The sequence below is a fragment of the Sinohyriopsis cumingii genome, unplaced genomic scaffold (genome assembly GCF_028554795.1).
Source record: "Sinohyriopsis cumingii isolate HCF-2022 unplaced genomic scaffold, ASM2855479v2 utg001180l, whole genome shotgun sequence".
NCBI lineage: Eukaryota > Metazoa > Mollusca > Bivalvia > Unionida > Unionidae > Sinohyriopsis > Sinohyriopsis cumingii.
In genome coordinates, this window is record NW_028315969.1 from 892,540 (window position 1) to 909,050 (window position 16,511).

Genomic DNA, 16,511 nt, shown 5'->3' on the forward strand with positions numbered 1-16,511 from the left:
ATTAAGATTAAATTTGAAAATGATACAATAGTTTTGGAAATATCATTTTTGATTCCAAAACCAAATGTATTTATTTATTTATTTATCTATTTATTTATTTATTTGTCATACCTTTGATTCCACCGGACTATTTTTAGATATCGTCCAGCAGAAATGTTTGGTGTAGGGGTCCAGTCTTTTATTAGATTTGTACTCAGAAGAAACAAATGAAGATCAGTCCAAAGTAGACAAAAACCTCTGACGTTAAATGCACGTTGTCAAACCAAATAATTAAAAAATTCCACCTCCTTAAGGTACGATGCTACTTTTTATATATTTGTTTTACTTTTTTATTTAAAGGGGTGGTGAGTGTAGATAAAAATGCAAACTAGTTAGCTCATGACATTCAAAAGGTATCAGTACAAAATTTACGGATGAAGAAACGACGGTCTGTTCAAACCACATGGGTTCGCTACAAAGAAAATTGGAGCAAGTTGTCCGTCAATGAATCGGGGGTGGGGGTGGGGGTCTATCCTGTAACAATATGAAGTTAGACTCACCCCCCATCCCTTGATTCATTGACGGATACTCCTAATTTTCTTTGTAACGAAACCCAGTGGTTCAAACCGTTGTGTTATAGTCCAACTTGGGACGTAACGTTATCACGTTATTTTTGTTCTGTAGTACCAAAACTAGTCTACATGTAAAACCTGACGCTGATATTTATGTTTTGGGCGTCTACTAAAACATAATTAACACGTGATACGTGTTACATCGTAGGACTACACCAAAACAACAATAGCTTGGGATATGCCTTGCAATGTAAAATTTGTGTTTGATATTTAATGGTCCTGTGAACACAAAGCTTCACAAAAACGCAATTTTTGGCGGATCTACAACATCCACAATGTTGACTCGGTATATAAAATTAGTATAATTAGGGCACTTATTTTTTTTTTATTATTGTTTAATGGCTTTTGGAACAAAAATTTAAGGGGTTGGGGTGGGCTTGAGTATTTTAGAAACAGAATTACTGACTCTTAGGCCTTAATTAGCTTGATCAAAATAAGATTGCTCCAGTCACACGAAACACAAATCTGTACCAAAGACATCCAAATATACCCTTTAGTACACGTAATATACAAAGTATATGTTCTGTGGGTATCAAATATTACACAAAAATATCAGGTAAGTTGCAGTAGATGGTAAAAGAATGTGAGTTCTTTTGATTTACACAAAATCTATATAAATTCCTAGCCGAAATCAGAAAAAAATAGATATGAGCTATCATCTTGAGACTTAATTTTTTAAAAGCCAAAATGATTTTAATTAATTTGCAATGAAAAAATTAAATTATGCCTTTGAATTTTTTTGGGATACTTTTCATATATCGGGCCAGTATAGATGACTTTTAATAATGTCAAACAGTAATGTATAAAAACAGACTTTTATTGATTTTTGAGTAACATAATATTAAAGCATACTTTACTATCATCATGGAATTTTTATCTTGTGAGTGCCGTCTTTAACAAGTAAACCAACTTATTTTATTTTCATTCTAAACTTTGTAAAATTTGCAAATATTAATGAACATAAATATTTCATTTAAAGCACTTATTAAATTCGTGAAATCTTGGTTTCTGAATATATATTTTATTACATTAACAAATATATATACATATTTTATTACATTAATAAATATATAACAATGACACTACCATGTCACCAGACATCACAAAGTTACTGACACTTGAAGTGAAACAAGTCCTTAGATGCAGAGAAAAGGTTATAAATATTATTTTTAAAGCAGATTTTGGATATTGCATTTTCCAATGATGATGTTGAATTTGATATCAAGTGTTTAAACTTAGGGATGTATTTTACAAATACAAATTATTTAAAACCTTATTGGAAAGGATATCTTTATCAGAAAATTAAAAAGTATACTTATGTGCCATTATGAGATTCTGCAGTAACACACCTTTGGACAAACAACAGAAGTGACTGAGCAGTTTAATTGAAAACAATTTCAATTCAAAGAACTATTTGATATTATAGGGAAATTATGAAAGTTAATTTATACGCCTGCATTGTGCCCTTTAGGAAAAGGATGGTTTTAAATGACACAGTGCTATGGTGTCAAGACATGGCTGATGCATAGGAGTGGCATATGTCACAGATCGAAGAGACAAAATAAGTGAAAATGCTCTTAGCATTCTTACCCAAAGAACCCAGCAAGCACTCAAACATGTTTAAGCTTCAAAAGTTCAATTAAAAATGTGTAAAAACAACATAAAAATAATGTGAGGAAAAAAACCTGATCAACAAAAATGTAGGGCACCTGAGAGAACAACTGTGGTACAAAAGTGAAGGCAATAAGTCTTGATAGGCATTATTTATATGTGTATTTCATGTGTGTAATAAACATATTAGTGGGAAAATCTTTTGTTTTAATGAACAACAAGATGATCTCTGTGTGCTCTAATTTCCTGTTTCTTGGCAACCTCAAGGTGCTATAAGCTCTGAGGGAATTCAAATTTTGTTAATTTTAGTGAAGAATCTACATAAAAATTTGTGTGCATTCTAATTTTGTCTGTTATTCACATCAAGTGGTTAGGGTCAGTGTTGTGTACAAATACAGGGGCACCGAGTGGCCAAGTGGTCTAAAGCGCTCACTGCTGTGGATCACTGCCATCTCACCTCAGTCTGTGTGGGTTCGAGTCTCTGGTTCTGCTAATGTGGGTAGTGAGAAAACTTGCCACCAGCTCCTCATGGGTCTGTGGTTCTTTCTGGGGTTTTCCAGGGTTCTCCCTCCACCATTTATACTGGCTTCCATGTATAGCCTATCTTGTGCTGAAAAATGGCATTAAACCCAGTAACAATAGCAACAAAATATACAAATACATGTATACACCAATACACCTTTAATACCTGTGATACACAAGATAAACAAGGTACTTGTTATTTGGACATTATACTATGGTAAAAAAAGAATTCTAAATATTGAAAATAGTTATGTCAATATAATGATTTTAAAAATGAAAAAAGAACTTAAAGTGAGATTTTATACATATAAATAATACTCAGAATATGTTAAAAAACAAAGACAAAAACCAACTGAATTATATGTCATACTGTGCAGAGAAAATCTTAACCATCTACTGCAACTTACCTACTTTTCTGATATTTTAATGTAAGATACCGTGTATCATACCTAAAGAACATATACCTGGTAAAGCTAATTACCACTACAGTGACAAAAAATACAATTAACTTCAGCATTGCTTTCATTCTTTTCCAATGTGTAAGTTTCAAGTAACTTAAAAACTCAAACAATCTTTACTTTCACCACGTGTATTTTAGACAAAATTAGATTGTCACCCACATGCTTAGAATGACTGAGCATGACTTTAGTTTTTATTATAAACCAAATGAATGAAAGCAATCTAGAATGTAATGGCAATGAGAATTAGTTAAGGGACTGTTTTGCTTAAAATAGTTGTGATTTGAGAATAAATTTGGCTTTATTGATTTATTTATTGATTTATTATGTGTTTATTTGTATATATTTATTTTTAACAGCATGAAGGACAGAGTATAATCCCAGATGAAGTAAAAAAAAAATTAAAATTCTGAACTAAAAAAAAATTATTTATACACCTGTCACAGTTCCAGTGATAAGATAACTGTATTGATGGTACAAAGTTCTCTTTTGTATATTAATTCAACATTTGTCCTTTTTAACATCTTTTAATTTTGATCGCTACAATTATCTCACACATACTTGTTATACCTAGATGTAAATGCATGATATTCTCTGTCAGACAAGTAACACCTAGGACTAATCTAATGTTCACTTGATTAAGGGCATATTTACTTGCATTTAACTTCATATTATTAGGGGGCCCCGAGTGGCCAAGTGGTCTAATGCGCTCTCCATTATGGATCACTGCCATCTCACCTCTGTCTGCGTAGGTTCGAGTCTCGGATTCGGCCAATGTGGATATGTGGGAAAGCTTGCCAGTAGCTTCTCGAGGGTTGGTGGTTCTTTCCGGGATTTTCCCGGGTTCTTCCTCCACCATTAATACTGGCTGCCATGTATAGCCTATCGTGTGCTGAAAAATGGCGTTAAACCCAACAACAACAACAACAACATCATATTATTAGTTAACTCCCTTAGAATATAACATAGACATGATTTTAAATTACGTTCATATATCTGAACATAAATACATGTATATGTTTCTCTGACTCTGTTTTTTTGTGTGGATCTGATTATTTTGGATTCATTTTTGAGACCAGCGCTACCTAACTTATGCAGATAATACAAGCAGGTCCACTAACATCAATAAAACCATAGCAACTGAAACAGACATCAACATATACTATTTTCCTCTCTAAGCGCTATACATACAGTACTGCCATACATGTATGAGATCAGATGTACCTGTCTGGACCATTTCAGAAACACTTTTGTTCCCATCTCTATATCTACTCACTAAACTATGCATAAACACATACTGCATCTGTTCATATAATGCCAGCAAGATTTTTATATGTTCAGTCTGCAACACTCATAGGAGTATATATGCATACATTCAGAGATCTTGGAAACACTTAATTACGCGTATTTGGACGCCAATTGACAAAGTTCAGTATCACTCTGATGGACAAACAAGAGCTATTTAAGAGGTACATTGACTGACTATACTTTTTTTTAAAAATGCCCCTCGCCTTAGCCTGGTTAGTTCTAGTGTTGTAGCAAACGGTATTCATTAAGACATCAGTAGATAGGCCTAGTTTTTATATCAATTACGTTGACAAAACAAACTCTTGCCCATTCACAAGCATATGTTTTGATAGCTGATTGACCATTAACCTTTTTCCGAGTAAGGTAGCAACTATCAATTTCCTGCATGATATCCTTTGATGATAAAACATACAAACATGTGTTTTAAGATTAGAATCGGTGATCTGGATATATATTTACTGCCTCATGTACACTATTTCATCATAAAAATTAGTTTGAAACTGTAAGTGAACCAGTAGGCCTAACGGGAAATAATGGCAGACTTTGCTAAGGCTGGGATGTACCAGTTTATTAGATTGTCTGTTTTCGTAAATCATTGGGCAAACATTTTCCGAAAAAATATACAGATCATTGAAAGCAAAGCCAAGGTATTATTTTATTAAAGATTTAACTTTAAAATGCAAATTATGTAGGTCAGAAACATATGGACATGGCTATGTTGTGGAATTTACGAGATGCGGTTTACGGTCTAAGCTGTTTTCTGACTTGGCACGTTTTCTGACTTGACATGTATTTGCAAAAATACGGGAAAAGAACAGCAAATCAGATACCATTTAACCACTGCCTAAAATTACTACAAGGACGTAGACATAAATAAACCATAAATTTGCAATCCTGTCAATGAACTGTTGTAATGAAGCTATATTAAAGTGAGTGATTACATTATGAAAACCTCTCCATCTAAAAACAGTTGCACTCAAGTTTGTGTTGATTCTGAAGGAAAGAAGGGACTGCAACTTTTGATGGTGGGACTCCCATTTTTATCAAAATGGGAGTCCTGGACTCCTAGTTTTAAAATCCTAGCAAGACCTCTGATACATTCATTAATGAGTTCTACCCCTTTATGAGAAGTATATCAATATCCATTATGGAAATCAGCTGTTTACTTAGGATTTGCATTTCATGAATGTGTTGAATCAAACCACATCCGCATGCCTAATATGAACGAAGGCATGGTCTAATTTTTGAGAACCACTGATCAACTTTTTGTTATTTTTGTAGGGTTTAACGCCATTTTTCAGCACATGATAGGCTATACATGATGGCCAGTATTAATGGTGGAGGAAGAACCCAAGAAAACCCCGGAAAGAACTACTGGCAAGCTTTCTCACATACCCACATTGGCTGAATCCGAGACTTGAACCAACGCAGAAAGAGGTGAGATGGCAGTGATCTGTAATGGAGAGTGCTTTAGACCACTCAGCCACTCGGGGCCCCCAACCTTTTGTATTGATGTCTCATGATACATGCACTATAGCACATGCATATTCTTAATCCATGCACAAAAGTTGTTATTATACTGAAGTGGATGTCTTTTTTTTTTTTTATGTGAACAAATAATCTATTTAAGTTGCAAACCAATTGATTGGATTTGTAGCTTGGTATATAACAGGCATGGAGAAAACTATATTGTACTCAGTTACTTTGAGCACCAGGGACCTGAAAATCCAAATACACATACCGATGCTAGTACTTGTATTTTTAAGGCATTTAAGTTCACAGCTCATGCATATAATAATAATAATGAGGACTTTGTATAGCGCCTAATCTTTAGAAGCGCTAAGCGCTTTACAACATTAGACAACACCTATAAGATAAGAAACAATAATATTATTACAAAAACAAACAACACGAAACTAGAAAAACTTAAAAAAATAAAAAAAACATGCTGAGAATATTTCAGGTAGGAAACATTATTAGGTCTTTAAGTTTGTTCTTGCAGTCGAAAACTGTGAGTTTTGAGAGCCCTCTTGAATGTGATCACTGTCTTTGTGTCTAAGTTCAGTGGGCAATTCATTCCACGTTGCTGGGCCCTGGTATGCAAAAGAACGCTGTCTATATGACTTTGTTTATGTACGTATAATGTACATGTACTTTTGAAATAGTACCATGTTTTCCAGAGTACATTTTGAAGTGTTAAAAAAATCTAGACTGTTGCACTTGTTTGCATTTTATCCCCAACATTTTAAGTTAAAGATTCAATTTAGAAATCTTCGTAAAAAATTGTATTGCTTTATTGTCAAAGATGATTGCTCATTTCTTTGAGTTACTTTTATTATGAACCTAGAATCATTTTCCCAGCATCTCCTGTGGGAAAAACAAGGTTTAGTTTATCTGAAAAAGCAAATATGTGCATGTAGTTTCAGGGCTGGAATTATCTTTTTTTACTAGTCAATTGTTGAAAGTGGTGAGGAAATCAACTTGCCAAAATCTATTATTACTGGCAGTTGTTTGTTATTTTTTGTTTTTTTTTATAAAATGTTACTGTTATTTGTGTACTGCAGTCATTGAATTTTGGAATAAGATGAAATATGATCCTTTTCAATCAGTTTCAATTATTATTATCAATTTGAATGTAAAAGCTACATCATTAGTAATATATACATGTACCGCTGAATTGTGTTTCAAATTTATCACTGTATGTGATTTATAACCATGTCCAGGTTGAGTTGTTTGGGATCATAAAAGGTACAGGAACAATTATCCCACTTACCAGTACCTATATATCTTGGATATCAACTGACTTGACCAGATTGTTTATCCTTTCTTTGACTTTACTATTAGTGTCATTATACCTGAACAATTAACTGCAGTGTATGAACTAAGTGCTTTAAAGACATGTTCAGCATTAAACCAGAAGTTCGTCTTTTTCTTTTGCACTTGATTCCATTTTGAAAACATGCCTATCTGGTTAAATAGTTTTTTTCCAACCTTCCTCACTCCATTTTTGATGTTTTGACAGCTGTGTAATTATCCAGATGCCTCAAATGGGGTGAGGAGAGTCAGAGGAATCTCTGGCTACTTACTAGACAGTAAACACATCATTAGATGTTGCTAATCTTCTGTACATTGACTTATTCATTAGGGGTGTAGTTATATATCAATATGCTACCATATCGTAATTCATATTGGTATTTTCCCCCAACTGTGTATTAGTTAGACTGGTGGTGGAACTAGATTTTTATTTTCCAAGTATAATATAGAGGTAAGAACTTAAACTTTAACCATTCAGATGCTTATTATAGTATGACTGATAGTCATTAATGAATCTAGATCTTATGATCAGGTTTTAAATGTAACCAGAATGGTAATATTGATCAGCCACTGCTATGATGGACCCTCATTAATTGCTTTAAATGTTCACTCCTTGGCTCTCCACACTACATTGTGCTCTAGACTAAATGAACTGGAATTACATTCATCATTACCTAAATGTAAACAGAAGTGAAAAAAGAAACGTTTCAAAGCTGGCTGGCGTAGAACAGGAAGAAGAATTCCAGTTATCTCCCTTATTTTGGCTCAACAACTTTTAAAAAAATTTGACCGTTAATTTAGATAACCTAATTCAAATCCCTATTAATTCGTCAACCTTTGTGTCAACTATCCAAGAAATACCTCTGCGCATTGCATTATTCAATGCCCAGTCAGTAGGACCACTGGAAAAGTGCACAGAAATAGTTCATTTTATCAACGACCAGAATATTGACGTATTTTTCCTGACAGAAACATGGCTAAAAACATCAGGTGATGAGCCCAAGTGTGTGGATCTAACACCTACTGGTTACTCCATCAAGTCGTTCTCCCGTAATTCTTGTGGAGGTGGAATTGCTATCATCACAAAGAACTCCATGATAAAACGTCTTAACCACACCACAACATTCAATTTCGACCACACATCGTTTGATCTAGTCCAAACCACACTCACACTGGAGCAAAGGTCAGTCCATTTTTTCTGCCTATACCGCCATCCTCCTATTAGAAAAAACAATCTGGCTGACTCTCTCTTTTTGGAGCAGTTTCCAAATCTCCTGGACTATGGAAATTTGATAGGTGGCAACCTGATTATTCTTGGAGATTTCAACTTTCACTTTGACTGTCCCGGAAACTCAGATACATCAAAACTCATAGATTCCATTAATGTTTTCAACCTCAAACAGTCAGTTAACCAACCCACCCATAAACATGGTCACATTTTAGACTGGATTCTTCATAGACCTGATGATAACATTCTATGGTCCTCTCTGGTATGCCATGACCTTGCATCAGATCACCTCTGCATTATATGCCATCTTGATGTATCAGTCCCTAACCCTCCACCTTTATCTGCTACTAAGAGAAACCTCCATATGATAAATAGAACCAAACTAATGCACGACTTCCAAGCTAACCTAACAACTTGCTTACCTCCTACCGCAGAACAACTTGATAACTGTCTGCGTTTATTGCTTGACAAACATGCCCCAGCTACCAAGTGCAGAGTATAAATTCAAAAGTGTTCTCCATAGTATAGCAGTGTTGGGGACCAGCTTCGCACTGCTAAAAGAGACTGCCGTAAAGCTGAGAGGCTCTGGGTTTCCACCAGACTCACTATTCATAAACAAATCTATGAAGCTGCTAAGAAGAATGTCACAAATATAGTTCATGCAGCGAAATCAGCCCACTACACTACTAAGATCATGGAAAGTTCCAGCTGCAAAGAGCGCTTCGAGATTACTAACAAGCTAATGTCAAGGAACAAATCTACACCACTTCCAACTACCTTCTCTCCAGTCGACCTTCCGGACATGTTTACAGATTTCTTCCGTGACAAAGTACAAACCATTAGAGATAAGCTTGACACCACAATTTCAATTGACTCGTCACCATACAGTTGGCATACAGAATTTGACCGGCAACCATTAGCAGCATTTGAACCTGTCTCTTTGGATTTTGCATGTACAATCCTGATGAAGAGTGCACCAAAGTCATATGAAATTGATCCAATTCCAACATCACTGCTGCTTGAGTGCTTAGATCCAGTATTGCCTTCACTAACTGATGTTATTAATACCTGTCTATCATCTGGAGAATTCCCATCATTTTTCAAAACTGCCATTGTAAAGCCTCTGCTGAAGAAACCAACACTAGACCATAACAGTTTAAAGAACTACCGCCCAGTTTCTAATCTCCCATTCATATAAAAAATCTTAGAAAAGGTCGTTCTATACCAGCTTGTATCTCATCTGAATTCGAACAGTCTTCTTAGCAATGTACAATCTGCATATCGCCCTTGCCACAGTACTGAAACTACTCTTCTGAAAGTAGTTAATGACATTCTCTCTGCGTTGGATAGCAGAAAGATTACAGTCCGCACCCTCCTTGATTTATCTGCAGCATTTGACACAATAGACCATGATATATTACTTCACCGTCTCCAGCATGTATTTGGCATTCATGATACAGCCCAGTTGATCTGTGTTGAGGTGTTCCACAGGGGTCTGTTCTTGGACCTGTTCTCTTCATTCTATACACTCAGCTGCTCTCAGTGTCATAGATCATCATCCAGTGTCTCACGAATTGTACGCTGATGACACCTCAAACAATAAATATCAGCAACACCAACATTAAATTCACACAATCAGTACGAAACCTAGGTGTTACTCTGGACAGTACTCTCACATTGTACCAACATGTCATGAACATATGCAAGGCTGTATTTCTTGAGCTGAGACACATCAACTCAATTCGCAAATATCTTTCAGTTGATGCCACTAAAACACTTGTGTGTTCATTAGTACTTTCAAGACTGGACTATTGTAACTCAGTTCTGTCTGGTTCATCTCAATATCTGCTCCAGAAACTTCAAAAAGTTCAAAACACAGCTGCTTGGATCATACTTAGAGTACCACGATCAGAGCACACCTCCCTGCTGCTCTGTAAACTACACTGGCTATCCATTCAATCCAGAATCAAACACAAAATTTGTTCTCTGTGCTACGTTTTGCAGTCGGACTCTAGTCCAACATACCTATCTGACCTCACCTATGTGTACACACCACACTCCTCTTCTGACAATTGTATACTCATTATTCCCACTATGAAAGCAAAGATATATGGACAGCGTTCTTTTGCATACCAGGGCCCAGCAACGTGGAATGAATTGCCCACTGAACTTAGACACAAAGACACAGTGATCACATTCAAGAGGGCTCTCAAAACTCACTTATTTTGACTGCAAGAACAAACTTAAAGACCTATTAATGTTTCCTAGCTTAAATATTCTCAGCATGTTTTTTTAATGTTTTCTAATTTCATGATGTTTGTTTTTGTAATCATATCATTATATGTTTTTTATCTTATAGGTGTTGTCTAATGTTGTAAAGTGCTTAGAGCTTCTAAAGGTTAGGTGCTATACAAAGCCCTTATTATTATTATTATTGTAGTATGTGCTTTGAAAGTGTAAAATATTCCAGAGGGACTACTAATCTTGTGCAGCAGGGAGGCTGGACAGACCATTATGTCCATGAATTAGAGAACCCAATTAAAGAAGGAAGCAAAATGGACATACAGGGTTGAGAAGGATAAATCAAGGCCTCTAACGCGTCTTGAGGCTGGACCGTAGACCTGTGCGCTGTCCCTGTCTGCTGCTGTAGATATTCAGGGAACAACATTTGGTAGATCGTCATTGATTGTCTGTGCTGCTGTTAACAGCCAGGTGCTGGACGATGAGCAAAAAGATAGTAGCTGCCAATGACAGGTCTGTAATTAAATCATTGCAATAACAGTGAGTGATTATGTGCTAACCATGGAATCTTGTACAGTTAAATTAGCTTGACAAATACTAGAGGCTATTGAGAAATATCTCCCTGTCCATGATTCTGTCAAAGAGTAACTGCAACAGATTCAGGAAGCTAGAGAGGGATTTGCAGCAGAAAGTGCAGCAGGATTCTTTAAACCAGTCAAAGAGGCTACTAAAGGTCTTCTTCCCACGTTAAAGCAAACCTCCAAAGTAACTGGGAAAAGAGCAGAAACAACTAAAAAAATCAAATAGATTCTTTGAGAAATAGCAGATACTCAACTAAAATTATTGGAAGGTATCAATGAAGTTCATGCAGAGGGATCTTGTTACACTAGAGCTAGAAGCAGATCAGCTGACAAAAGTTAAAGTTGATATGATAAATAAATTTACCAAGGAAGGTCTTGCAGTTATCAGGGATAAAGATCAAATACTTGATATTGCTGCATTTACTTTGATGAAAGAGACATATGTAAAACCAGAATATTTTGGAGGTATGAAAAGTCATGCTGTTTGGCATAAATTTATATATTGCATTGTTGCCGGTGTTTCGGAAGTCAGAAGTGACGATGAAAATGTGTGACTTTTTAGCCAGTCATTGGATGAGACAAGCCAAGAAGGAGGGGGAACAAAGACAGGAGGGAATGCGGAGGCAACTTGAACAAGCAAGAGAAGAATGGGATGAGGACAGAAAGGAATGTGGGGGTGGGGGGGACTTGAACAGGCAAGAAAGAAAAAAGCAGACACAACAACTGAGAGTGGTCTGATTGCTAGCAATCGTGTCACTTGAGGAAGTGGCCTTGATAAACTTTGCCCCAATAACATCCTTGCCAGTGTTGATCAGCTAGAGATCCTGATTGGTGGGGGATGAACTGGTAATAATTCCACAGAAATCATCAAAGAAGCAGCCGCTTTTTGTCAGTTATTATTCATAGGTGGTGTCATGGATATCAGCATTTATTGGACAGTTGTCAATAAAATTAATGATGATAACTACAGGGATGAATGACAATAACAAAATGATTGTTCACAATACTCAGAGTGGGCCTGAGATGGCCAGGGTAATAAATTTATTATTGCCAACATATAAAGTTATCAATGGAGATGGACTTGGCGTGTTGTTCAAGGTCTATTCTGAATGGGAGCCCCAAAAGCCATCCCGGTTGCAAAGCAACTAGGAATGAAAGCCATTGACTTTGTTTATGACAAGGCTATTGGCACCATTGGTGATGTTGCTGGTAAAGCATTCGCAGAAATCAAAATAAAGACTTGCACGATTGATACACAGATCACCAGTGGTCCGACCATAGCCACTAAAACTACAGGAAGTTATACTTCCAAGCAACAAAGTGATGCTAGCAATTGTCAGTAAAATAATAAATCAAGCTGCAAATGAATGGTTGAAAGAATTAGCTGGTATGCCACTGAAAAACAACAGGCCGCCAAGAGTGAAACAAATATAACAGCAAGTCTGATAGCAGGGTGGTCTGATTCGACATTGTTTTAAATAATGGCAAATATAAATGAAATGTTCAGTTGGGTATCTGATCCTACCCTTGACATAGACACACCAGTCCTCAAAGATGAATTGGTGCATGTTATGAGTATTATTCCTATGATGCTTGTGTACTTGCTGCACGTGCATGAATTGAGTTACAAGTACTAGATACAAGTAGCTGTTTCCTGTCCACAGAGGCATTCATTGAGATTGAAGGTCAGCTTTTAAAAGCAGATAATACAGATATGTTGGTTTTGTTAATAATGGTGTTATGGCATTGTTCAACTGTGTCACATACATGATTGATGGAAAGAATATTGAATCCTGTCTCGAAAATGTCAATGTTGCTATGATAATTATTGGATTAGTATGGTACAGCAATGATAATTTGCAGTCTTCTGGTCCATCAGTGACGTTTGCCAATGATACCACTTATCACCCCAAGAGCAGTAATGTGAAAATGAATGCTGCTGGAAGTGAGGTCGCATACATGAATGAAGATTTCAACCAAGGATTCGCAGCATGTCAATTGATGTTAAACAGTGAAGAAGAATTTTCATGCACAATTTACCTGTCACACAACTTTGGATTCTGCAGAAATGTCAGAAAAGTTCATTTTTGGTGGTAAACACAATAGTATTAGTTCGAAATGCAACAGACAACGATGTGATCTGGCGTCCTGCTGGTGTTGATGATCGTAAAGTGAAACTGACAAAGTTTTCATTGTGGATGCCAACAATGACACCATCGCTGACAGGAACAAAGGCTGCTCTTTTTCATGGATATCTGCGTTAAGTCAACGCTGTTGTGGTTGATGATGACCAAAGACAGTTCAAAGTAATGTTGTTGGCTTATTCACATGGCAGATAGCATCACATCAGGGAGTTTCAGCACCACAACATGTATTTATAGCGCTTCAGGAAAACGCCAGTGTAGGTTCAGAAGTGCGCTACCCAGTGCTTGGGGTTAGTGAAGTTTCTCTGAGAATAAATGGACATCAAGAGCCATCTGAAGAAGTGTTACTGAATTTTGATAACAGTCAGGTTGCTTGTGCATATCATCGTTTGATGACATTCATGGGACATGATCAGAATGTTGATTCTGGTTTGCAGATATCTCAGTGGGACTTCACAACATTATATCCAATCTATTATTTGTCACTGGAACACTTGGATTTGCTCAGTCAGTCATTTAAATACATTTTTGAGCTTGTGTAGCACAACTGCGCTAGTGGTTTTAGAGCAATCGCTGTTATACTTTCAGACAAAATAATGTAGCTTGAAGGGGTTGGTGGATGAATGAGTCCTTGATGCACCAGTGGAAAACATGTAATTAGATCATGTGTGTTCCATCCAAGCGATCTGTAATTAAATCGTCCATGATATTATAATGTCATTTCAACATGTGAATGTTACTCTGACACCTGATCAGATTAAAAAGCTACAACTAGCATCATCGAAGAATTCTGGACTAAAATTATTGCTGAAATCAATGGTGTTGCGAGGCCCAAATAAATTACCACTGACTCATTGTAAGCTCAAACACTACAGTGATGCCAAGAAATCAAAGACTTCCATGCAACTTGATCTTTTTGCAGGTGCCATTAAAGACTTAGAAAAAACGTGTGATATATTTCCACTTTTTGCCGCTATAGCAGCGCTAATTGAAGCTGCAGCTCTGACTGTGGCAAGAGCATCAGTACTGCACTTGGTACTGTTGGAACTGCTGCCAGGATGGCATTGAAGAAAGTGACAGGACAAGGTCTGACCACAAAGAAAAGAAAGTGGGAACGAGTGTCTAAGACTGGCCAGGTACGTCCCTATTCATGGTATGGTCGAGCTGCAATGATGGCACTAAAACTTAGAATGCAGATCGTTCCAATGCCTAATTTTGATTTGCTTGATGCCGCTCTTAAATCGCATTGAAACTGGTATCATTAATCTCGATGGTCATTCTTGTCCAGGTATTCGCTGGGTTGCATATGCTGTTGATCCACGTGGTGTCATTTTTTTATGGATATGGATTGGCAACACCAAAAGAATTTCTCAAATATATCCGCTGAATCATTAGCAGGGTGCAGATCACTAGCGATTGAGGCACTCCAACGGCTTGGTATTCACCGTTACCAACACAGACATTAACATATCCACCTATATGTGGTCCTGATTAACTAACAATTTAGATGCTTTATCAAGGTCATGGACCACTGATGGTCCACCAACGCATCAAGTTATGCATGAGTACGCTAGCGGTCATTTTAAACAGATTAATAGTTTATAATGGTAGATATTTATGGAAGATCTCACACTAGCAGTATGGTGAAGAAATCTGGTCTCTGCGATGTTGATATGTCAGTGTATGCAACTAAAGATGAGTTCACTGATCTTATGAACCTCACTGGGGTTGATGAGGATGAAGTTGCTGTTTTTCAGGATTAGCATGGATGGTTAAAGACAAGGAATATTAGGTGGGTTGATATTGTCCGACAAGTTTTCTGTGCGGTCACCGATAATATCCCAGTATTTACTGATGGCAGAAGAATCAGATTCAAGCGTATCAATCGGGACAATCAGAAATGAGATCTACAATGAGGTCAGTAAACCAGTGATACAATGACAGGTGAACTTAATATGAATAACAATAAAATTGTTCTCTTGATAGAACCAGCATCCAACATTGACACCACAACAAAGAAATACATTGATGACAGCAACACTGCAGTTAGTGATAAATTAGCCTCATTGCGAGCTGAGTATGATGTTCATGTAAATATATTTACAAATCTTTGCAAAAACTTTCAGAAACTTGATAAAGTCATAGATGATTTCTTTGGAGCCTTACGCTTGCCCAGATTAACAGTTGGATCAATTTGCTAGTTAATCGACCAACATTCAAACATCAATTGATTGCTATCAACAAAATGCTTGCAGATATAACTAGTGGAATCCCTTACATTGCTGAGCATGTCAGAATGATTGAAGTGGGTGTAATTCATGAGCGGCTCGATCGTGAAATGGTCAACCATATAGTCTCAACTGTTCATCATACAGTGTTTCACAAAGTAAAAAATAGATACTTTAGTAGTATATAGGGGCGCTTTACGGACAATGGGAATTAGCATTAAAAACACCCCTGGGTCACTTTACGGACAATGGAAATTTAACATGGAGAAAAATCGTGGGTCACTTTACGGACAAGGGGAATTTAACATGGCAATAAATCGTGGGTCACTCTACGGACAAGGGGAATTTAACATGGAGAAAAATCGTGGGTCACTTTACGGACAAGGGGAATTTAACATGGCAATAAATCGTGGGTCACTCTACGGACAAGGGGAATTTAACATGGGATTTTTTTTTTAAAAATTTAAAAAAATTTTTTTTAAAAAGGGGTAGGCAATGGAAAGGCTATCTCTTTTCGAGAAATATGGCTGGCCCTGAAAAGGGCCTTTGGTTTATGTTAATATGCCCTTAACATAAAGGGCATTTGCGACATCTTCTTTTCCTCAAACTTCGTCTTACAGCAGGGCCATACATCAGAGTCCTCTTGAGGCAACCTTGTCTCTCTATATAGACTCTTCTTATCCACAGGCTGCTGTTGGTCCTGTGGACAACGGTCCACTTGGATCGGACATACATGAGCATGTCCGTCCTGAACATCATTGTTGA

At 36.6% G+C, this 16,511-nt stretch overlaps 1 protein-coding gene across 5 annotated transcripts in view; it reads left to right on the top strand.

Moving 5' to 3' along the window:
- Positions 1-249: 249 nt before the first annotated feature.
- LOC149772746 (josephin-1-like) overlaps positions 250-16,511 on the top strand; it is a 58,295-nt gene continuing 42,033 nt past the window's right edge. The window contains exon 1 of one of the 5 annotated variants that reach the window (XM_089947385.1): positions 250-293. The gene's annotated coding sequence lies outside the window, so the exon portion shown is untranslated. Of the gene's footprint in view, positions 294-11,019; positions 14,655-14,674; positions 15,436-16,511 lie in introns of those variants that run through there. The other 4 variants (XM_089947383.1, XM_089947386.1, XM_089947387.1 and 1 more) reach the window with 4 other exon arrangements.